The 24,567-nt window shown below is 37.4% G+C and overlaps 1 long non-coding RNA gene across 3 annotated transcripts in view; it reads left to right on the top strand.

Moving 5' to 3' along the window:
* The window catches only part of LOC150060726 (uncharacterized), a 173,370-nt gene that overhangs the window by 44,947 nt on the left and 103,856 nt on the right, over positions 1–24,567 (top strand). For 2 of the 3 annotated variants that reach the window (XR_016536256.1, XR_016536255.1), the window contains exons 2-5: positions 11,664–11,765; positions 12,190–12,322; positions 13,125–13,192; positions 23,424–23,532. This is a non-coding gene — a long non-coding RNA (uncharacterized LOC150060726). The remainder of the gene's footprint in view (positions 1–11,663; positions 11,766–12,189; positions 12,323–13,124; positions 13,193–23,423; positions 23,533–24,567) is intronic. The other variant, XR_016536257.1, reaches the window with a different exon arrangement.

Raw genomic sequence — 24,567 nt, 5'->3', positions numbered from 1 at the left:
TAAGCTTTTTGTAATATCCCAGGGTTTGGGTAATAAACATCCAACTTGGCGAAAAAAATTAAAGAAGAGATTGATACTACCCATGTTACTGATAATTAGCAGCATTGAATAGAAAGAGAAAAGAAAAATGATTCCTGGAAGTTTTGGAAATGCCTTAAAAGACCAAAGGGCTTCCTGAGTAAACATGAGTGACCTATGAGAGATCACAGGGCAGGGAATCCAATCATCCAAATTTGCCTAGCACTGAGAAGGGTCTCAAGGCACAGTGCTTTTTGCGTTCAAGTCAGCAAACTAGAATGAGGTGTTTATGCTTTTCAGCAAGTGCCAATGTCCTATAATGATGTTTAGCATAGTGCTAAATAGGAGCTTTCATCTGTGGGGAGTTCTTTGATACTTTGAGCATGTTAGACAGTTTTCTGTCACTGTGACAAAATTCCTGAGAGAAATCAGCTTAGAGATAAGTTTATTAACTCATGGTTTCAGAGGTTTCAGCCCATGGTCGGCTGGCTCCATTATTATGGGCATGAAATGAGATAAAATGTCATGGCAGCAGAAGCCTAGGGAAGAGTGGGTTGCTTATATCACTCAGGAATCAGAGAGGGAGGTAGAGGGTGAGAGGAAAAAGGTAGAGAGAGGGAGAGTGGAAGGGAGGGCAGGAAGAAGAAGAAGGAGAAGGAGAAGGAGAGGGAGAGGGAGAGGGAGAAGGGAGAAGGAAGGAGGAGTAGAAGAAGAAGAAGAAGAAGGAGGAGGAGGAGGAGGAGGAGAGAGAGAGAGAGAGAGAGAGAGAGAGAGAGAGAGAGAGAGAGAGAGAGAGAGAGAGAGAGAGAGAGAGAGAGCGCAAGCAAGCAAGCTAGCTGGAAATACATCCTTCAAAGTCATGCCTCCACTCACTTGCTTCCTCCAACTATATTCCACCTCCTAGTAGCTTTTTCAGCTATTAGGTTAGTAACTTTGTATTGGGATATGACATCCAATCACATCTCAGTAGTGCTATCAGTTGAGGACTATACCTATAATACATATTGTATCCAAATCACAAAATTAAGTCAATTTCGCTTGGATCATTTGAGACAAGCATTTTAAACAGCTACTGAAATTTTAGTCCCAACATATCAAGAAGTTACTTGTGGGGAAGGGGGAAGGTTGCTATATGTAAGATTAGGAGATTCTTTGATGAGATTAGCCAATCTACTCACTTCCATTTTAATGAGAGGCAAATTGAAAATCAAAATGATTAAATAATTTCAAATTTCAATGTATTTTCATTTCCTCCCATCAAACAAAAACAGCAGAAAGTTTACACAGGTTAATTTTTTTGCCTCAATGATTTCTTGAGGAGCTTTTCTTGATTTCATTCTTCTGATTGGTTATTTAATGCTTACTGAAATGGTTGTGCAGGAATCAGATGGGCAACAAGAAATACAAGAAGAAAAGAAATCTGAGAGTGAACAGATTGGTAACTACTAAATTTGACTGTGAAATACCAGAATAATTCTTTGGTAGTCTGTCTCATGGGATACAGATTAGGAGTTGGAATTAAGTTGCAGAGGCCTATAGCAAGTAGAGTACATGCCGAATGAATGTGTGGCATGAATAGACACCAATACATAATTAAAACATTTAGAGACAAAGGCAGTGACTCAGAATATTACTCAGAACTATGTATATTTTTTTAGCCTTCTGCAACATGAAAGCAATGTACTCAAAGTTTCCTTCTATAGCTGATAAATGAACATCAATGTAAAGTGACCACTTAATATTTGATCTTAAGGAAGGAAACAAAATGAAAAAGTATAAAACCTTTTCCAAGTAACCAAGAAATAACCTATGATATGAGCCTATGTAATAGAGGTTAGGGTATTTATATTATACTATAAATATGACCCTAACTCACCACCCCCCAAAAATCCAAATACATTTAGCATATTTTGCAACCTAAGAGAACTATTTAACATAGAATTTCTATCAAACACTTACCTGAACATACATCTTCAGTTATCTGAAAAATTGACTTTTGTGAAATTATTTATTGTACTATAAGTAAAGAAAACACTGAATGTTTAGGATTCAACAAATGGAGGAATCTAAGTGAAATGTAAGATTGAATATATGTCTGAGTACTAGGGACCCTAGATTTCAGAGCAAATTGACTTGCAACCTCTCTATTCATCTGGGGCTGCACAGTGGACGACGATTGCAGGACAAAGCCAGATCTACCAGACATTCTGTTGCCCTGACTGTGGGCAGAGAGCCATCACAAGCCTCAGTGGGGCCCCAAGGGATGCATATATTAATGAAAAAATAAGGGCTATGCTCTAAAATGGCTTATTTAAAATGCAAAGGGGTAACAGGAGAGCTACATTTAGCGAAAGCCAAGATCTCAGAAACAGGAAAGAAATACCAAATCTTTGTTAAAGTTGCTTGCTCTTGAACTAATTAGCTGGGATTGAATTCAGCATGAGAAGTCAGAATGTAGGGTAAGAGGGAAGAAAACTTACTTTTTCCCCTCTTAGGTACCAATCTGGCACTTCAGAATGTAGTAGCAGGCAGCTCATGAAATCTCCCAGTTTGATGAAATCTGAAATTTATTTAAAAATATACTATGGTTGATTAGAAAGAGGTTGTAGAGATGTAACTGTGTCTGGCTGTATTATAAAAGGAAGTTTTATTTGCTTTGGTGGCAGCCTCATTGTAATAAGATATCGGCATATTTGTCATTAAGAAAAACAAAGAAGAATAAATGATACAGAATTCAGTGAAAGAGTAAATAATACAATCTGACCACATTTGAAATCCTATTCTTACCTGGCATTGATATATTATGGTTTTCTTTCAACTCTCTACAACTCTTTTCTCTTGTTTTGCTAACATGAAAGATTTGTAGGAAAATTATACCTAAGAGAGCCAAGGCCTTATTTTTGCTTTTATTTCACTTGTTAACCTTTAAGAAAAGGATACATGCTATATTAAAGTCATATTTCCCGCTGATGACATCTCTCACAGGATACAAGTCCTTGACAGAACTTGTCTGCATGGAACAAGATCTTCCTTCTTAACAGGCCTGCGCTAGACTCAAAATGTTCATGCTTAATTAGCTGTGTAAACAAATCTGGAATTTAGAGAATTTTCTATGTATCAAGGGAGAGAAAGTTTACTACTTCTGTTTGGTTTTGGGTTTCCCCACCCCAAACTAAAACTTCACATGAGGAAACTCTGTGTGTCCCATATGAATTCTACTTCAGCTTCTGTACTGAGAAGCAAGAGAACTTTGACAGACACTGCCTATAATGTACAGAGCACAATTTAGCCTAGGGTACCCAGCCCTCTGACAGTGTTCTGCCAAGGCCTAACTGTTATATAAGACTCCTGTGCCAAGATTTCTGCCAATCCTAGGGATGCTGCAAATGCCTTATTAGCTTACTGCAGGATGAAGGGAGGGGCAGGTAGAGACTGTGCCAATTCAACAGTTAAGAGAGAGAAATAGACTAATTGGGTGTGGGAATCCATGTGCAGAGAACATTCGTCCCGGCACAAGCCAGGAATCCTCAGAGAAGCCAGGCAGGCATGTTGTAGGTCACCAGTGGGAGGTTTTATCTTTTCTGACTGATACTTATGTGGCAGAGATCATTTGATGCAGTTCCAGGCTCACTGCCGAGTGTTTCTAATTGTGTGTTTTAATTAATGCTTTCATTACACTTAGGCCCAGAGGCTGTTGCAACAGATCAGTATATATTTAGAAGTCTTTGAATAAATAAATGTGAAACAAAAGAAAACTAACTCTGCTGGAATTAGGAGAATGATTATTTCCAAATAGATAGGCTGTGACTTCACATTGGATCTTCAGTGTATCAGGCCTGGATCCTGAGCAGTTTTTGAGTGTAGCAAGGCATGGTGTCAAGGCTTCATCCGGCATCTGGCTTTAGAAGTCTATACTCTGAAATTTGGGGACACTAGAATTTATTGTTAGTTTTGACGTTTTATAAACATGTAAAAAGTGGATAGGAATACTGGGGTTGACAATGATAGATTTCTAAAGGCATACTCTGTTTCTTCCTGTCAGAGGTTTTGTTTTCTAGTTGTGATTTCCTTTGGGCCTTAGAGAGCTTGTGAAAGTCATGCAAGAGCTAGAAGGCTAGAGTGTCAGCAAATTGCCTAGCAGAAGTAAGGAAGCCTGGTGCCGGGCAGGAAAGCCAAGTACTGTTCCCTGTGATGACTTTTCAGTTGTCTTTCCTAATAGTAGCACCAATTTGTTTTTTCCCCGATCTTTATCGTCTTCAAGGAGTTCATAACTAGCTGTGTTTGACCACATAAAACACTGAAACAACACCGATACCTGGGCTTCACACTGAAGCCCGATTGTGTTTGTGCAGTTGGAGATGAGGCTAAGGCATAGTACCCCTCCTCCATGTGAGATCTGACAAGCTGTCCCAGCCCTTCTTAAGAAATTCTATACTTTACATGGTTCCTTCATTCTAAGATCTCATCTGTCCTGAGTTATACTATAGTTTTATTAGTACTTTTTCAATTAAAAAGAGAATAAGAAGAAATATCACTTCTAAAGAACATAGATAATGACATAACACAGTATTAGAAGTATTCACATTTTAGGATGAAAATCATGTAAATTTTAGAATAAAGAGAATAATATAAGGCCAAGTAAAGTGGTATCTGTATCTTTATTTTATTTTATTTTTTTGGTCATCAGGGAGCTTGAACTCCAGGCCTGGGCACTGTCCCTGAGCTCTTCAGCTTAGGTTTTCTAGTGGTTAATTGGAGATAAGAGTCTTCTCACAAAGCCTACAGAGTGGGAGAAGATCTTCACCAACCAAACAATGGACAAAGGCCTCATATCTAAAATATATCAACAACTCAAAAAATTGAATCACTCCAAAACTATCTCCAAAGTAACAACCATCCCATTAAAAGATGGGCCAAAGACTTAAAGAGAGTCTTCTCTGAAGAAGAAACAAAAATGGCCTATAGACACATGAAGAAATGCTCAACATCTCTGGTCATAAAACAAATGCAAATCAAAATAACTCTAAGATTCCACCTCACTCCAGTTAGAATGGCCAGGATCAAGAAAACTAATAACAACAGATGCTGGAGGGGATGTGGACAGGAGGGATCACTACTACACTGTTGGTGGGAGTGCAAACTCATTCAACCACTATGGAAAGCAGTATGGCAGTGCCTCAAAAGGCTAAACATAGAACTCCCCTATGACCCAGCAATCCCACTACTTGGCATTTACCCAACCATCCAGAATCTAGGGCATACTAAATCCACTAGCACAACAATGTTCATTGCAGCATTATTCACCATAGCAAAGATATGGAACCAACCTAGATGTCCCTCAGTTGATGAGTGGATCAACAAGTTGATGAGTGGATCAACAATTCCATTGTACACAGTGGAATTCTATGCTGCTGTCAGAAAAAATGACATCGCCCCATTTGTTAGGAAATGGAAAGACTTAGAAAAAATCCTATTAAGTGAAGTAAGCCAGACTCAAAGGAACTTAGGCTCAATGGTTTCCCTCATTTGTCATAATTAGTAGAAACCTTGGGCTCTACTAGCAGAGATCTGCAATAGAGCAAAATCTTGATACATAAGGCCATATAGTATGAAGCTAATTGAAAGGACCTCCAGGATATTGAAACAAAAGCCATATAACGAATGATTGTTGTCCTTAATCTACTATATTATCTCTCATCTCCTTTGCTGTCCCTTGGGTATCTCATATTGTTACAGTATCTCACTTTGTTATCTGATACATTGAATTTATTTGTATTTGGTTATTTGAAATTTGATAGGGAAGGGGGAAAACCAAGACGGGGGTGGAGGGGTGGGGGGGTGAGGGAAGGATAATGGGTATCAAGACATGTGAAAGGGTATCAATGTATGTGAATTAATGCACCTTCTATCTGGCAAATATCATGTAACCCTTTTATTAATTAAAAAAAAAAGAGTCTTCTCACAGTCTTAAGTGCTTGGGCTGGCTTTGAACTGTGATCCTCAGATCTCAGCCTGAGTAGCTAGGATTACAGGTGTGAGTCATCACACCCCAAGTTATCTGTATCTTTTTTTTTTTTTTTTGCCAGTCCTGGGCTTGAGCTCAGGGCATGAGTACTGTCCTTGGATTTTTTCAAGACTAGAGCTCTACCACTTGAGCTTCAGCCCCACCTCCAGCTTTTTCCTATGTATGTAGTACTGAGGAATCAAACCCAGGTCTTCGCGCATGCTAGGCAAGCATCTACCACTAGAAGCTTTCAGGAAGGCATTTTGAAGCTCACCACAACTGATCTGTTGAAGGAAATACTTTATGTGCTTTGGTCTGCCAGAAAGAAGTCACTTCTGCGAAAGCAGAGCTGACATGTCATCTGTAGCAGAAATATTCTATATCCATAGCCATCCCTTTACTCAGCTCTGAATTCAAGTTCCAAAAGTATATTTGATAATAGAGATTAAATCACTGGGAGACTAGAAAATAATAAGTTTTAGTTTAGTAGTCTGTATCAAGACCTGATCTTAAAGACTCCAGAAAGAGGTTAGTATGAATTCTGAAATTCTTAGTATCTTGTACAGCCTTCTCAGCCTTAATTGCCTTCAATTAACATAATTACCTAATCTATGCAAATGGGGTTGGCCCAAGTGTGTTCCTCACTCTGTTTGCTTAAAAATAATCAATTATTTTTATTCTTTCTGTTGCTCCATTATCCTCTTGTTTTTCTCCCTTTTTGCCATTATTTTCACCTCTCTGTCTCTCCTCATTCCTTTTTGTAGGTTTTCTGAAGATTTGAAATTATACATGGCTCTGTCCAGTATATGTGGTATATAAAAAGTCTCGGCTGATGAGCTGTGAGCCGAGGCCTAGGAAAATCATTGTCTCTACTTTTGCATTTAGTCCACTGAAGATGTTATGGGAGTTGATATTGGAGGGCAGAGAGATGTTGCTGGAAATACAATATTTTCTCCATTTAGAAGAATAGAATACCAATTGATATGAATAATCACAGTGGATTGAAGTAAATATTGATCGGTAGCCTTAATCCTAATCAGATAAGAATTAAGCTGTGCTTTATATATTGGGAGCACAGACATTCACCTTTTTATAGAGGCAATGTCCAGGAATGAGACAGTAATTCACTCTTGGTATTCATGTCCAGTATTCTACTGGAATTCCTAGCCAGAGCAATAAGCTAAGAAACAGAAATGTAAGGAGGGGCAGGAGTTTGGCCTAGTGGCAGAGTGCTTTGCCTAACATGTATGGAGACCCAGGTTCGATTCAAAAAAGTCCGAAGTGATGCTGTGGCTCAAGTGGTAGGGCTCTAGCCTTGAGAAAGCCCAAGGCGAGTGCTCAGGACTGAGTTCAAGCCCCAGAACTGGCAAAAAAGGAATAATAGGGGTCCAAATAAAGAAGGAAAGAAGTGAAATTATTTCTATTTGCAGACAATATAATCCTATACTAAAAGGACCCTAAAGAGTCCATGCCAAACATTCAAGGTCTGGTAAATACTTTTTGATAGATAGCAGGATACAAATTCAACAAAGAAAAACAAGTAGCTTTTCTGTATATCAACAATGAATATGCTGAGAAAGAAATCAGGAGAATAATTCCATTCACAATAGCCTAAAAAATTATGGAGGAAGGGATTGAGGATTTAGCTCAGCAGAGGAGCCCTTGCCTGACAAGTGCAAGGCCCTGAGTTTAGTCCTCTGTTCTGGAAAAAAATTACCTAGGAATAAACATAATCAAAAAGATGTTATGGTAGAGTGCTTGCCTAGCATGCACGGAGGCCTGAGTTCAATACCTTGGTACCATATACATAGAAAAAAAGCCAGAAGTGGTGCTGAGGCTCAAGTGGTAGACCTCTAGCCTTGAGAAAATCCAAGGACAGTGCTCAGGCCCTGAGCTCAAGCCCAGGACTGGCAAAAAAAAAAAGATGGAAAGCCTCTATAATGAAAACCTTGAAGAAGAATATTGAAGAAGATATCAGGCATGTTAATTGACTTGCAGAAGTAATAGCATGAAAAAATAACTATGCTAACGAAAATAATCTACAGATTTAATAACATCATTACTTCCCTTATATCATAGTAGTTACATTCATATGGAAGTACAAAAGATGCTGACTAGCCAAAGCAATCTTTAGCAAAAAAGTCAATATTGGAATTATCACAATACTTCAAATTAAACTGCAGAGCCATTGAAACAAGAAACATTGTATTGGAACAAAATTATACAGAAAGACTATGGAACAGGATAGAAAGACACAGAAATAAATCCATGTAGCTATAACTATCTTATTTTTCACAGAACAGTCAAAAATATACATTGGAGAAGAGATGGCTTCTTCAACAAATGGCATGAAGGAAACTTGATATCCACACTTGAGAGACTGAGCCTAGATTCCTTATCTCTTACTTTGTAATGCCAATTCAAAGTGGACCAAAGATCTTAGGTATAAGACCTTACACTTTGAACCTATCACAAGAAAGAATAGGAAAATAGAATTTTAATAGCTCACCAAATAAGGACAACAATAGATAAATGGAATTGCATCAAACTGATAGCATCTGCACAGCAAAGAAAATAGATACTAGAGTAAATAGAGTGGAGGAAATCTTTGCCAGCTGTATATGGCAAACGATTAATAACTAGAATATGTAGAGAGCTCAAAAAACTAAACTTTCATATAATAAAAAATTAAATTAATAAATGGGAAATTGAACTGAATAGATAAATCTAGATGGAAAATATATGACAAAATACTCAATCTCACTGCCCATAAGAGAAATGCAAAAGAAAATAGCACTATTTCCTTTCGGTACAGTCAGAATGGCTACCTTCAAGAGCACAAACAACAACAGTGCTAGCAGAAGGAAAGGAACTCTTACACACTATTGTTGGAAATGTAAAAGAGTATTTCCACACTATTGGTGGAAATCAGTATGGAGATTCCTCAAGAAACTACAAAGAGTACTGCTCTTACACATTAATATGAAGGAATAAAAATCAGCTACAAAGGAAGCACTTATACTTTCATATTCATCACAGCACAATTTACAATATCCATCATGTAGAAACAGCCCAGATGCCTTACAAATGATGAATGGATCAAGAAAATGTGATATACATACACAAATGAGTATTATTAATTCATAAAGAAGAATAAAATTATGTTTGCAGGGAAATGGATGACACTCGTTAAGCAAAGTTAGGTTCAGAAGGTCAAGGGTCACTTATTTTCTGGCATATGTGAATGGTACACTTAAAAATTAAATCTAGGGGCTGGGATGTTGGCCTAGTGGTGGAGTGCTTGCCTAGCATGCATGAAGACCCAGGTTCGATTCCTCGGTACCAAATACATAGAAAAAGGCTGGAAGTGGTGCTGAGGCTCAAGTGGTAGAGCTCGAGCTTTGAGAAACTCCAAGGACAGTTCTCAGGCCCTGAGCTCAAGCCCAGGACTAGCAAAAAAATTAAAAAAATAAATCTATGCATAAACACACACAAGCTCCATAATCTATATCTTAGACATGTTTGTGATTATCAGACTGTTGGAAGAGGATTGGAGAGTGAATAACACAGATGTGAGTATCACATCTATGGATGAACATGGCAAAATGAAACTCACTGAAATCTAGGGTGTGAGTAGTAGGGAAAAAGAGTGAGGGAACCCATCTGATTTAAGTACTGTTCACATGTATGTATGAAATACTACCACCAACCCCCTTTTAACTGTTAGCACGAACTTTAAAAATGAATGATAGGAAGTTGAAATATGTCCTATGTTGCATGTTGTTACTAGTGGACATGAGCAGGGTGAGTGGAGAGGGGGAAGGAGAATGAATATAATTAAAATACTTTAGATACATGTATACAAATGGAAATGAGACAGGGGCGAGTCCAATCAAAGTACAGTATATATATAAATGTATATGTCCAATTGAAATCCCCTTGTAAAATTAACTGATGCTAATAGGAAATAAAGTAGAAGGGGGATTTCTGGGAGCTGGGTATAGTGGTGCATGTTGGTCATCCCAGCCACAAAGGAAGCAGAAATGAGAGGATTACAGTTGTGGCTTGGGGCCATTCCTGGTAGCATAAGATAGGCCCTAATTCTACCCTCCATCCCCCCCAAAAGTGGCTCATTAGGGCTTGCAATGAGGAGTGATTATTTGCTTGGTAAGTTTTTCTTTTGGTCTTTGCTAAAATCTCTAAATTTTCATTTGACTTACATTATGAAGACTTAAATGAAAATTGAGTCAATACCCAAGAGAGGTAGAAAAACACATTTCATCTACTCTAGTGCATAGCTGCTGATAGAATATTGAACAACCATTTAAATTTGAGTCTCAAATAAACAATAGCTAATTTTGGTATTGGTATAATTTTTAGTATAGTTATGTCCCAAATATTACATGTTTATTTACACTGAAAATTAACTGTTGATAACATAAATTAAAATTTGATTGGATGACCCATATTTATATTTTCTGTTGTTGTGAATGCCCTTCCTTCCTCCCTCCCTCCCTCCCTCCCTTCCTCCCTCCCTCTTTCCCTCCTTCCTACCTTCCTTCCACCCTCCCTCCCTTCCTCCCTCCCTCTTTCCCTTCCTTCCTTCATTCCTTCTTCCCTTCCCCTCCCTCCCTTCCTTCCTTCCTTCCTTCCTTCCTTCCTTCCTTCCTTCCTTCCTTCCTTCCTTCCTTCCTTCCTTCCTTCCTTCCGGGGTAGTACTGTGGTTTGAACTCAGACTTACACACTTACTAGGCGGTGCAGGTACTATTAAACAGTGCCTCTAGCCAAATATATATATTTGTGCCTCACATTTTTCTTGCTTAAGGCTGGTGCTCTCAGGTACTTGAGCCACCCATTCACCTTTGGCCTTTTGCTGATTTAATTGGAGATAAGAGTATCACAGATTTTCCTGCCCACACTGGGTCTGAACTGAAATTCTCAGATCTCAGTCTCCCAAGTAGCTAGGATTACAGACATGAGCCACAGGGCTTAAGAACTGTATTTTTTGAAAAAGACAAAGGCTGAAGAAAACATGAGGGCAAGGGACTCCTGAGAGGAATGAAAATGAGCAAGTTAGGCTATGTACTGAAAGGAAGAAGGGCAAGTGAACAAAAGGAATAAAACCAAACCAGTAAATCATCAAACTGGTTCTACATGTCCTTGACTATTCCCCTGACTTGCAAATAAAGTAGTGATTTAGAGATAAAGCTCTATTCCTTCTTTGAAAATGTGGACATTTTCCTACAGCACTTGGATCTGGTCCCAACACAGTATTCAGTTGGTGGGGCAGGGCCAGCAGAGCTTCGAGGTAAGCAAAGTGATGAGCAGTGCAGGCATTGGATACCTTGGAGCCTTGTAATCTTGCTTGCACAACCTCCAGATTGCATGGTTCTTGGCTTAAGTGCAGCTGGGCACAATTTCAATGCACATCTATGGAGACCATGTCACAACAACAAAACAAACCAATGTAGCTGCAAGTTACATTAACAGTTTGAAAAAACAAGTCAACAGACTTGAAGACTGCTCTGGGAGCCCCTCCCTGAGAGTCAGCCTCTGGCAGAAAGGGAGTTATTGTGCCTCCTTTTAGACATCTTTTTCAGTTAAGATTACTCTAATACGATCTATTGTTTGTCAATTTCAGATATTTGTGTGTGGGGGGAATAGGAAGAGTGAGGAACTTTTATTTGTGTTATTGTTGATCAGCATTAGATCTTCTGAGGTGCAGCGTGGATCTGTGCTGCAGGCAAGTTTCTCATCCTATGACCAGATGGTTTCCTGCTCAGACATCACACAGTGCAATGGTACATCCTTCCAGAGGTTCTTACAATTTCTTGATAGTCACAAATACACTGAGCCAGATTTTCCAAATCTTGTAATGCTTTAGTCACTGGTTGGCTAAAAATTGGTGGTCAGGAAGAGTTTATACACCTTATGGCATCATCTCCCATGACAAGTCCAAAGTAATTGTTGGAAAAATTTTGCTTCTTAGAGTACATTACTATATGTAAATTAAGGATAGTAGCACTTTTCCAACATTACTGAGGTAAGGACAAATAGACGTGTTAAAATATATTAGATCAATCCCAGGAGTATATGTAGTTTGGGCATTTGCCAATATCAGGAACCTCCTGTACTCATATACTTTTTATTTCTGATTTTTATGAAAGACTTGATTTATGTGCCAGTAACATCAGGATGTGTGGGTCAACACATTGTGTGGAAGCCAATACAGAAAAGGAAAATGAAACATTTTGGAAGGAATCTACTTAGCTCTTCAATATGATTTCTTTAAAAACAAATGTAAGTATGCTTCATTTTGCATTTCAAGTCTTTTTATCTAACTTACACATATTTTAGGCACATATTTCATCTCAAAATGAACTCCTTATATATATAATACATTGTTACAAGTCCAGTTCATATTTTGTTTAATAATTATCCATTTATAAGAGAACAACAATTAAAACAGGAAAGCGATCTCATTTTTCTTGTTTTTCTTTGGTTGTAGTTTTTGTTAAACTATACTTCTTCTGAGTCATATCCTGGGTTATCTCAATTTGCACATGTGTCCAATTTTTCCATTTTCATTATTTTCTCTAGTTGTTTTCTTCCCTGTTATCTTTCTTTTAACTCCTGTTTTCACATAGTCTCACTTTTTTCCCCCCATCATCTCATCCTATTTCTCTAGACCTTGGTGGAGAGGCACAACCCTCTCTTACTGTTTTACCACAGAATTTTCATGAAGTTCTTCCTCAGATCTACTTAAAGTTTATGGAACAATGCCCTAGCTCAAAGGAACTCCAGTGAGAGCATGATCTTGGCTATGGATGGGGTTGCATTATAATCCCACCTGCTTTGTTGTATTAGTAATGGAATTTGAACTCAGGGCCTTACACCCTTTCTTGGCTTTTTCATTCAAGGCTGATTAGTACTCTACCACTTGAGCCACACATCTGCTTTTGGCTTTTTGCTGTTAATTGGAGATAAGAGTCTTATAGACTTTTCTGCCAGTGCTAACCACGATCCCTAGATCTCAGCCTCCTGGGTAGCTAGGATTAGAGAAATGAGACACCAGAGCTCACCCCATTATAATCCCATTTAGGTCTATGCTACTCTGAGAATGTCATGAGTCCATGAAGAGATAGATAACTCCTGGAATTGGTAGATCAGGTAAGTTCTGATTCTCCAACTCAAATATTTTTGTTGAACTTAATAAGCTGCAGCTGAAAAACAGACAAGGCAATTCCCAAGCTATCAAAAAGATTTAGCTTTTTTCAGAGAGGTCAAAAGATCACTATTGTCAGATGGTCAGAACCTAGAGGAGATTAAGTTTCAGAAGAGAGAGTAACTGTGGAGGGATTAACTCCTAATGCAACTTACAGGCACATTTTGGCCTTTCTTGCCAGTATAGCAATTTAAAAACCTCCCAGGGGAACTAGAGTCTATCCATAGCAATAGCAATCTCTGTCCTTTGGATTCCTGTAGAGAGGACTTCATTCAGGGTGAAAAAGTTCCTACCTCTATGGAACTATTGAAAAGGAAGGCTAAATCACTACATGTCATAAGCAATAAGCATAAATTTAAGTAGGCTTGTTTTTTAGAAGCTATTTATTGAGAATAGTGTCTATTTGGTTCTGGGCATCTTGTTTGACAAATGTGACTAATGATGAAGAAAGCTAGACATAGAACTCCTGCTTCCTGAAGTAAGAAACTGTATTGGGAACGACAGGCAGTTATCACATAACCACACACATAACCACTTCTATAGAGCCAAAAATAGGGAAGGATAAGGAACCATTAGAGCACAGAATAGGTGAGCTTGACGCAGTCATCAAGTGGGAGAAAACTGAAAGAAGAAGAGTTGTTTGGTTGGGCATGGACTGAGCAGCTCCCTAGTGGCAGAGGCCATGGGCCACTGTGATAGGAGGGATGGACAGAAAGGATCAGAAGAGCTGGAAGACAGGATGTATGAGGCAATGTGAGGATGAGTAGCTGAGGATACATCATCTAGAGGTCAGAAGACTTCAACGTGCATGATTGTGGTCTGTAATTCTAAAAGTAATGGGAAACTATTAAAATATATTGTAGGACAAATGATCAATCTCACATGTCAAAAATACTTTATTTAGATATAATAAGCATGATGTAAATTATTAGTGACTTCAAACACTTAATACTGATGTTTTTGTAGTAGTGGGGTTTGAAATGACAGTCTTATGCTCATGTAAGTTATTTATTAGGCTGATATCAGGTTTACCACATTAGCCACATTTTTAGACATAGTTTTTGCTCATTATTTTGGGGATAAAGTCAGACAAACTTTCTTGTCTGTTCTGGCTGTGTACTTCTAGATCTAAGGATTCTGAGTAGCTAGGATTATAGGTGTGAGCCATCGGTACCCAGCTGATACTTGTTTTTAAGAAATGGCTTTCAGTTTTGGCTTACTTCCTATGTGGTTGTAGGCCTTGAACAAGTCCTTCATTTTCTTTACAGGCCAATTATCCTATGTATAATGCTCTAAATTTCCTGGGTAGTTATGAGGCTCAGAACCACACTGAAAAAATAAGTTGTTTAATAAATAAACATTAACAATATAATTTTCAGTAACTATGAAAAGTCACTATAAGATGCTATAAAATGCCTGAAAAATGGTTTTTGCTAGATATTACATAGCATTGTATTGCAGTTTTACTGTAATAACTTAGTAGGATCTTATATATCAGTTGAATTATGACAGAGAAGATAATATTTATTTTGTATTTCAGGGGGATTTTCAAATAATACATGTACAAATGAAAGTTTTATTTTATTGAATTGTTTTGGTGGGTACTAGGGACTGAATTTAGGGCCTGTGCTTGGTAAGCAGGTGCTCTACCATTTGAACCATATCCTCAGTCCCAATTTGCTTTGGTTTTTTTTTCTCGATAAGCTTTGTTTTATGGCCAAGTTGGCCTGACTTGTAATCATCCTACTTTCATTTGCCATATCACGGAAAATGATGGGTATATGCCACTGCAGCCAGCCATTGGGCTTCCCTGTAGCCAAAATAACAGATGCATGCCACCATGTCTAGGCACTGAGTGAGATGGATATCTACTTTACATTTCTATGTGTATAGTAAAATATATGTATTTTAATGTTTGTTTATCTGTATACTTGAAAATGCAATAGAATAGATCTTAAATGTTCTCATTCCACAATTAGCCCAACTGTAGTGATTATTTGAAAATGTACATCAAAATATCAGGCTCTATATACTTCATGTAGAAATTTACATTTTAAATTATACCCACATAAAGTAGAAGGGGAATAAATATAATTCAGAGTGGCAATGATAACCCTCGAATGGGGTGGTATAATTGTATAAGATCTCTTTTTGAAGTTTTGGTGTACCTTATCTGCATCTAAGAAAGGGTCCTCTTCATTACAAACACCTCCCAATCACTGTCTTCTGCGTAGGTAGGATTATGAGCATGAGTCACCGGCGCATGGCTTTATTTTGCATCTCTCAAAATCTTAAGTCTATTTTTTGTCCAGGAAGTCATATTCCATACCTTGAAACCTACTAATAAAGGATCAAATGAATTGTGAAATACTACAAAAAATCCAATTTTAACTTCACCTCATTTGGGAAATTCAACTGTTGGGGCCCATATGTTTTTTTTTAAATTTTTTATTGTAATTAATAAAAGGGTTACATGATATTTGCCAGATAGAAGGTGCATTAATTCACATACATTGATACCCTTTCACATGTCTTGGTACCCATTACCCTCCCCCCCACCTCCCCACCCATATGTTAATTGAATATAAAAAGCCAAAAAGGGTTGATGCCTTAAATATTTAATCAGTAAATAAACTTTTTATTTCCAACATGTACGTAATACAGGTTCTTATTTGGGACTGTTTCCACTACTTAGTTGTATTATGTTATCCTATAAATTTCACTCACACTATTTTATATTTTGAGAATGAATTTAATTTGTAATTTGTAACAATGATATATCATTTGGTAGTTTGGAGAATGCTGATTAACTTAAAAGTGTGAGTTAAGATAAAGATGTCATCTCTTACTTTACCATTAAAAATTCTGCTTCCATTTTCAAAAGGGCTTATTTTGAAGTTATATACTTAATTACCCACAGGTGAAATAAATGGTCACCACTGGAAATTTTCATTTAACCTTAGTGACACCATTTGCAATTTGTCTGGCTTATTCCAAATTAAGCATAATTTTCACTATTAGATTATTAAAAATAGAAAAATTATGAATGGTGACCAAAAGATGCATATGCTAAGTGTAATATTTTTAAAAAAATCTTCCAGAGTAGAATCCAATTTTTGAAAAATCTTAACGTAATTGCATGGGATTGCATGGAAGAAATCTTATTAATTAGCTTAAAAATTCGTGAAAGAAAATGCAGCATATCCAGGGAAAAGGTAGCTTAAATGAAATACTGCCTTACTGTAACTGTTTTAGATACTATAAAAGAAGAAAACTCCTAAATATTGCTTATAGAATGAAAATCGCTCTCTATTTGTTTTCAGTTAAGGATTTGATATATAAGCCAGGCTTCACCTCACCTCGAGAGGACTTTTAGAATGGACTTTTAGAATGAAATCTCTCTCTCTGTCTCTCTCTGTCTCTCTGTCTCTCTCTCTCTCTCTCTCTCTCTCTCTCTCTCTCTCTCTCTCTCTCTCTCTCTCTCTCTCTCTCTCTCTCTGTTGATCTGGGAAATCTGTTAGTAAATAAGTCCCATGCATGTTGTTTATTTTTGTATGTCAATCACATGTCTATACTATAGCAGAGTGGTGAAAAGGAAGCTGAGGAGCATGAAATCTTAGATTCAAATCTTATTTCAATCTTTATCAGCTATAAGACCTCTAGGACCTTAGGAAAATTTTACCTAATCTCTTCAACCCCTGTTTTTGTCATTTCTAAAATGGAGTTAACAATAGCCCTATTTCATAAGATTACTGTTGGGATTAGGTGCCATAATTTGAAAAATTCTACTTATCATCATTATTATTACTTAGTTGTTAGAATTTTCCTGCTTAATCCATATACTCTTTCCTACCTAAGCAGTTTAACTTCTATATTCATGTTCCTCCTGAAAGTCTCTGAGAGAATATGGAAACTGTGTGTGTGTGTGTGTGTGTGTGTGTGTGTGTGTGTGTGTGTGTGTGTAGTATGCAAAGTGATAAAGATTACAAAATGGAGCATGCTATTATATAGTGATAAGATTTGAATACTTCAGGTATTAAAAATAGAGGGAACATACATAGAATGGAGTTAATTCTGAGAAGTCACTTATACTGATGTGATCTTGGTAAAGCTCTCATATCTTGCTTACATTAAAAATTATATAAAATGCTAGCACTGAAATAAATGTCCGATTTTCTTTCTGAGCTTCAGATTTGTAACTTTTCTTTTCTCCTCTGACACATTGTTTGTATAGCTGGTTCCAATTTTAGGATGCCTTGTGTTCTTAGGTCCCCATAGGATAAATCAACATAAATGTGATCATTTGTTTTTATCAACTTACAATTGTCAGTGGAAACAAAGTATAAGGGTACAGGCATCCAGAAGTACAGTATGCAATGTTGTAATGCAACATTCATGCAGAGGCATTGCTGAAATGATGAAATGAGGTGATGAATAGAGGGACCACCTGGGCTCCGTTAGTGCTTAATGATAATATGGCTTTACTAATTTCCTAATGACTTATCTTTTTTATTTTTATTTTTATTAAAGAATTTAACATTGATTTTTACATAATATTTCAAATGACATGTTTAACAAATGAGTGTTCAAGAAGGGAATCTCTATATACAATCATCGGCACTTAGTTTTTAGAACACAATCAAAATTAGGTTAAGGGTTTGTATATCATAGATACACATTAATTTATGAAATAAAACATGTCTATAGATTCATAGGTTTTTATGTCTATATAGTTATGTTTATATTTCCAATACCATGTCCATAGCATTGGGTATGCAAATATTGAGTCCTCGCTCTTGTACTGTTTGGATCTAATAGCCACATATAGAAGATACCATACTCTTTTTTATTTTTTAAATTTATTTTCCTACTGACTTATCTTTAGGGAACATATTCCAGACTCACACTGGTAGGAATTTCTACCCTTTTGATATGTATTTTCACATCCCTCCATTTATAAACAGCTACTGCTTAAAGGGCTATGTGTCACCAGGGTTGAGCATCACCAACCAGGACCCATCATACCCAAGGTGCTCTGCTGGGCAAAAGTAAATATTTGCTAAAGTTCTAAATGCCAAGGTCTCTTGAGGGCTTAAGAGGAATGTTGCTTAAGCAAGAGTGGGGGAAGGATGGAACCTGCAACTTTGTCACAAACTTTGGAGCTCTGGACTGGAAATGTCTAGCCATTGTACCATTTCACTACCTTGCACTCTTCAGTTGTTACTGTGTTGGTGGCTGTTTCTCCTTCAAGATGCTTTGAAATATTTTTATGTTTAAATTTTGGAGACAAGTTGCCCTACTCTAATTCTCTTCTTCTGATTTGGGTTGCCATGTGTATTTGAAAAGGGAGTCATGAAAACCTTAGGTCTGCAAGGGTGCAGCAAAGCATGCCTTTGACCTTACATTGACTGCTGAGCAAGTTGCTTCATGTTTTCTGTTTCTAGCTGCCTCTTTTCTGTCAGCTCCTTGGAAGTACCCATAAAACAAAATAGGCTCATTAAAAATGAGAGGGTAAGTGAAGTTGGCAGTTGCACCTATTCAAATAGACTTTCCTTTCTAGATGTTTACACTTAAAAAGAAAAGAAAAAGAAGAGAAATACAAGCCAATCAGAAAAGGAATGCCTGCTTATCACTGACTATATCATGGCCTCCCCTTTGCAGTAAGGTCAGCCAGGGTGCTGCAAGATGGGGGAATTAGCACTATACTGGTTCTCAAAATTAATATCATAATGAGAAAGCCAGGAGGGCCTTGTCACTGTCAGTTCACTAGATTTGCAATAAGGACCAAGACTAATTATCTCAAGTAGGCTGATCCTGCTGGTGTTCTCTGGGCAACAGGGCGAGCCATTGTTCTGACTCGTAGATTAATTCTTCCAGTCCTTAGTTTTGTTCTTTCATGAAACTTCCCACAAATTTGGCTTCTTCTCTAGACCTACAACATCCATGTCTTAATGAGCTGGGAAGGATGCCAAGATTCACAGATGATTTTTTTTTTTTGCCAGTGCTGGGCTTGAGATCAGGGCCTGAGCACTATCCTTGGACTTTCTCAAGGCTAGAGCTCTACCACTTGAGCCTCAGCACCATTTCCGGCTTTTTTCTATGTATGTGGTACCGAGGAATTGAACCCGGGTCTTCATGCATGCTAGGCAAGCACTCTACCTCTAGGCCAAATTCCCGGCCCCACAGATGATTTTTTTAACCTTCAAAATCTTGGTCAGTGAATGAGGTAATGTGATGATGTTCCGTAAACCACTATGCAAATGTGAGGCAATTTGAACTTAAAAGACGGAAATGTTTTGTAGTTTCTGGTTATGGGAAAGGACATTTCAAATTAGGGGTGGCTCTAATCAATATATCATTTTTATGGTCTTTAGCTTACCTAGCTTAACTATTATTTGATGTTTTGGACTACTTATTGTCAGGGTGATGTATAAAGGGATTACTGTTACATTCGTAAGGTAATGAGTATATTACTTCTTGAACATAGTTACCCCTTCCCATGTTTTTCTCCCACTTTCCCTCCTAAATATCCAATTCTCACATAAATATCTTAAGGTTTGCATGTTAAAATTAAACATTATTTTTCCCCTCAAATCTTTATCTTCAGTTTCCTTTTCCAGTGGATGATGCTCATTTAATTTCTGTTAGTTCTGTCTGAGTTTTTCTACCTCCATTGCTATTTTGCCTCGATAACTATAGTTACTATTTGTCTCCAGACTTTCCTCAAGCTCATTTTTCATTCCATAACAAATGGAGACATTTTTCTAAAACACAAATATGATCCCTGTACTGTTGTTTTCCTTAAAGCCCCGTGGTATCTCCTCATTAACCTAATGAGGAGAAATGCATATACATATCCCTTCCCTTCCTTTCCCTTCCCTTCCCTTCCCTTCCCTTCCCTTCCCTTTCCTTCCCTTCCTTTCCCCTCCCTTCCCTTCCCTTTCTCTCTCCTTTTCCCCTCCTCTCCTCTCCTTTTCAGTGCTTTCTCTTGCCTCTCGCCACAACTTCTCAACTCCTCTTAAGCATCAATCATTTTGAAATTCATTTACTCATCAGGTGAGTTTTTATATCTTCAAGATTTTTGGCTATGTTATTCTCTAGCATATTCATTCCCCTTGTTTTCTGATCTTGTCTGGGAAATAACTTCTGTATTATTCCATTTTCTTTCACTTCATAAAATACCTGAAGTGAGAATTTGTAAGTAAAATAGGCTTATTTAGCTCACAGTTTTGGAACTTGGAAATTTAAGATTGGGTAGCTCTATCATGACTATGTATTCTATTTATCTGTTTGCATGTGAATGTTTCCTTGTGATGAACCTTCGTTAGAGTCTCAAAAATTTTAGATAATAAATCCTTTTTGGGTGAATGAGTTGTAAAGTATGAAGTATGTTTAAGGAATGGCAGGTCATCCAATTTGACTGGAGTATAGGACAGATGAAAGACAACCTGAGGAGAGGGAGGTCAAAGGAAGGGAGATAGATGAATGAAGAGAGGAAGGGTGGGTGGTTACAATAATATTCACTATACATATGTGAAAAATGAACCAGCTAACATGAGGGAATGAGTGGGACAGGGACAGATGACAAAAATGATGGAACAGGTGATATTGGTCTAGATGTATTGAACTCATAAATTATGTATTGAATTGAAACCCATTTGTACAATTACTTAAAGATAATAAGTAAAATAAAAGATAAAAAGAAACAAAGAAACAAACAGTATGAGAGAAAGATAGCTGAGAATCTTATAGTCACTAAAAACAAATTCTGAGATACAGATTCTAGTGGAGGAAGTTACTTGGGGAAGGTTTTTGAAATCAAAGGCAGGAGGTGGTAGAGGGGGAATTTACCAAAGGGTCCTCATTTGATCCCATGCGGCACTCAGAAGCTGGAGGGGAAACAGAACTTGAGACAAGCAGCTCTTGTTGCCAAGGGCAATTTTTGGAGAGTGATTCACCTATGACCTGCTAGTAGTCAACATTGCTGACATCTTGAGGAATAAATGTCTCCATATGGAGGAATCTGAATTACACACCAAAACATTTATTATAATGGGCCTATTAATGCCAGGCTGAAGAATTTATACTTTATTTGATAGGCTTTAGGATGCCATGGAAGGTGTTTACATAGAGAAATAATGTGAGTCAGACCTGCGTTAGGAAGATTAATCTTCTTGCATGTTTAGATTGGACTGGATTGGAGGTGGGAAAAGTGGAGTCTGAGCGGCCAGTGGAAGACTTTTGAATTGTCCAGGCAAGTAAATAAAGGCCTAAACAAGGGATCTGGCAGTGGAAATGGAAATAACAATGCTAGAATTCACAAGTGTTTGTGAGTAAGCATGGGAATTATGGAAATAAGGAGATTTAAAGCGATTCTGCAGTTTTGAGACTAGTTGAATATAAAGATGATAGTTCTGAAAATCAGATTTGTATGTAGATTTGTTCAATTGTTGCAGTATGATGGTTAGTTGGATGTTGCATAATTTGGGGGCTGAGAAAACAAACATAGTTGAAAAGTTAAGTAATGATATGAGACCGGTGATATAGTTGTGTAAGCATCAACATCAGTGTAAAAGCAGTTAATTCTGATTTTAGGTCAGAGAAGGAAAAAATTACTATGTCTAAGAGATGTTCATGCAGATATGGCAAGTAAGGGAGAAGGCCTGGGATTTATGGTTGGAAAGGGAAGATAGGAAAGGCAGAATCTTAATGATTTGATCAGAGGCAGAGAGGTAGGAAGGCACATTACCTATTTAGGAGACCATGAGAAGATGGATTTGGTTACAATACAGGATTATTTGAGAAAATATTGGTTTAAAAATTGGAAAATTGCAGGGAGTTTGGCTTAGTGGTAGAGTGCTTGCCTAACATGCACAAAGACCTGAGTTCCATTCCTTGGTACCACATACATAGAAAAAGCCAGAAGTAGTGCTGTGGCTCATGTGGCAGAGCTCTAGCCTTGAGAAAACCTAAGGACATTGCCCAGGCCCTGAGTTCAAGCCCCAGGACTGGCAAAGAAAAATTGGAAAATTAATTATGGAAAAATCTGAATGACATGTCAAATGACTAGTAGGGTAGAAGAGTTTGGCAAGCCTTTTGTTAACCTTTGCCTCTGTTTTTTGAAGTTTGATCTTCTTTATCTGAGTGAGGGTCCTCAGAGCTAAACTATTCTCTTGGGACACTTGGCCATTTTACACATAAGTGGCTGTCGTGTAGGATACTACTGGCCATTGGTAGTCATTTTCATGAAGCTTATATGAATTCACATTAGACAAAATTCCAGCCTGCATGTGTTTCTGAGTTTTTGCTTAGCATTCATGAATTCTCCCACAATCTGTGGCTTAATTGGTCAGATGGTTTATTGGCTTGCTTTGAAAAGTAAATATTGTGTATCTGAAAGTGGAAAGTCAGTATGTATAATCTAGCTGCCTAGTCACGCCTGCCCCAAACTGTTGAAAAGCTTGACCAAGGACTATAAAACTGTCAAGAGCTGAGACCTAAGTTTCCTTCCACACCAAATAACTTGTTAATGAAGCTAGAGGGAAGATAAGAGGACATGCATCTAACTTGCTGAGATTCCTTGTTTGCTACAGAAGCATCTGACAGAGACAAATAGCTTTGTGTTGCATCATTTTTTATTTCTTACTTTTTTCATATATTTTACTGTAATTAATAGAAGGGTTACATTATATTCACCAGATAGAAGGTATATTACTGCACAAACATTGATACCCTTTCTCATGTCTTGGTCCCCATTTTCCTCCTCCTCCCTATTTCTTACTTTTTATTTATCATCTACTTTAATTAGTCAGCGAAACTTGCCTACTTACCTCTAAACACTCTGGAAAAAACGGCTATCTTGGTATAACTTAGAGAGTTGAAAGTGGAATCTCCAAAATGGCACTCAGACCATTAATAATCAACAAAAAGAACAACAACGTTTCTTTGGTATCTTGAGCAGATGCTTAATTTCACCTTCTTCCATGGGCTTCTTAAAAGACTTCTTAGTGCTACTTTGTGATATTCATAGAATCACTTAGTTTATTTCTTTCTATAATTTTATCAGAGTGCTTGAAACATCTCTTGGGAAAATGGTTAACAGTTACTGTTAGGGAAAAAAAGAATGACAGTTACTGCTTCAGGGACTAACCTTTCCTTCCTTTACTTTTTAAACAGGGCATATGTCAAATGCCTCCCCACCCCTCCCCCATGGTTGCTTCTGGAATGGCTTGCTATCCAAGGAGAACAGGCCACTGATGATGTGTGAACAGTTATTTCTCTTAAGGTAATGTGGCCCTAGAGTGCCTATAACTTTTCTACAGTTAATTGGATGAATTTTCACTCAACAGAAGAAAATGGGCCTAATTGAGCAATTAAAAACACACATATAAATCCTTGAGCATTTGTTGCAACTGTTATCCAATAGCTATCCATTAATCAAGACGAAGTATAGTATTAACAAAATAGTATATTGTTTCTGTCCTTTATATACTCTTGCATGTTTAAATATATGTTCTATTCCATAGAAATATTTACTGCACTAAATACATTTTTTGAGGCTTAGCCTCATTATATGGCCAAATCTGACTACGAACCGGCCTTTTCTGCCTCTGCTCCTGAATGTTGGAATTACAGACAGATTCTATTCAGGAATTGATCATATTTATATTTTATATTTAACATGTCTTTGACTATTTGATTCAAAGAGATGCATTTTGGTAATCCCAAGAAGCATCATACAAGGGTTATGTTTCAGTCGTTTTTATAGATCTTACCTGCTTAATGTATTACATGTAAGTCCTTTCTGAATCCAGACTAATTTTCAAGGCTGCCTTAGTTTTCTCTATTATAAAATTTTCATCTCTTCCTAATGTGACTTGATTAGGTATGGTAGTATCTTGATTTGGTACTAGAGTCATCTTTAGTTCCCATTGTGTATTGTTAGGGGTGCGAAGAAGGACATTTCAGGCAAATACTTTACCACTGAGCTGTATCCCCACCTTAGTGCTTATAGTTTTATATTAGTAATTGTCCTTCAATGTGGAATAAATATCTTAATATAATTTATTTATAGATGGTCAATATCAGCCTCACCCATTTTTGCTTTACTAAAAATAACAACAACCACATAAAATTAGTCACTGACCAATATTGTAGTGAACAGTTCTATTTTTAATACTCTAAGGAACCTCCATAGGGATTTCCATAGTAGCTGTACTAATTTACAATCCTACCATATTTCTAATTCTTCCTTTTCCACCATGTTTCCAACCCATCCACCCATCCTTCCTTCTCTCTTTCTCTCCCTCCTTCTTTCTCT

Source organism: Megascapheus bottae, chromosome 7 (genome assembly GCF_031878675.1).
Source record: "Megascapheus bottae isolate mThoBot1 chromosome 7, mThoBot2.hap1, whole genome shotgun sequence".
Taxonomy (NCBI): domain Eukaryota; kingdom Metazoa; phylum Chordata; class Mammalia; order Rodentia; family Geomyidae; genus Megascapheus; species Megascapheus bottae.
Note: the sequence above shows the minus strand (reverse complement) of the source record. Positions and strands in the feature narration are given on the sequence as shown.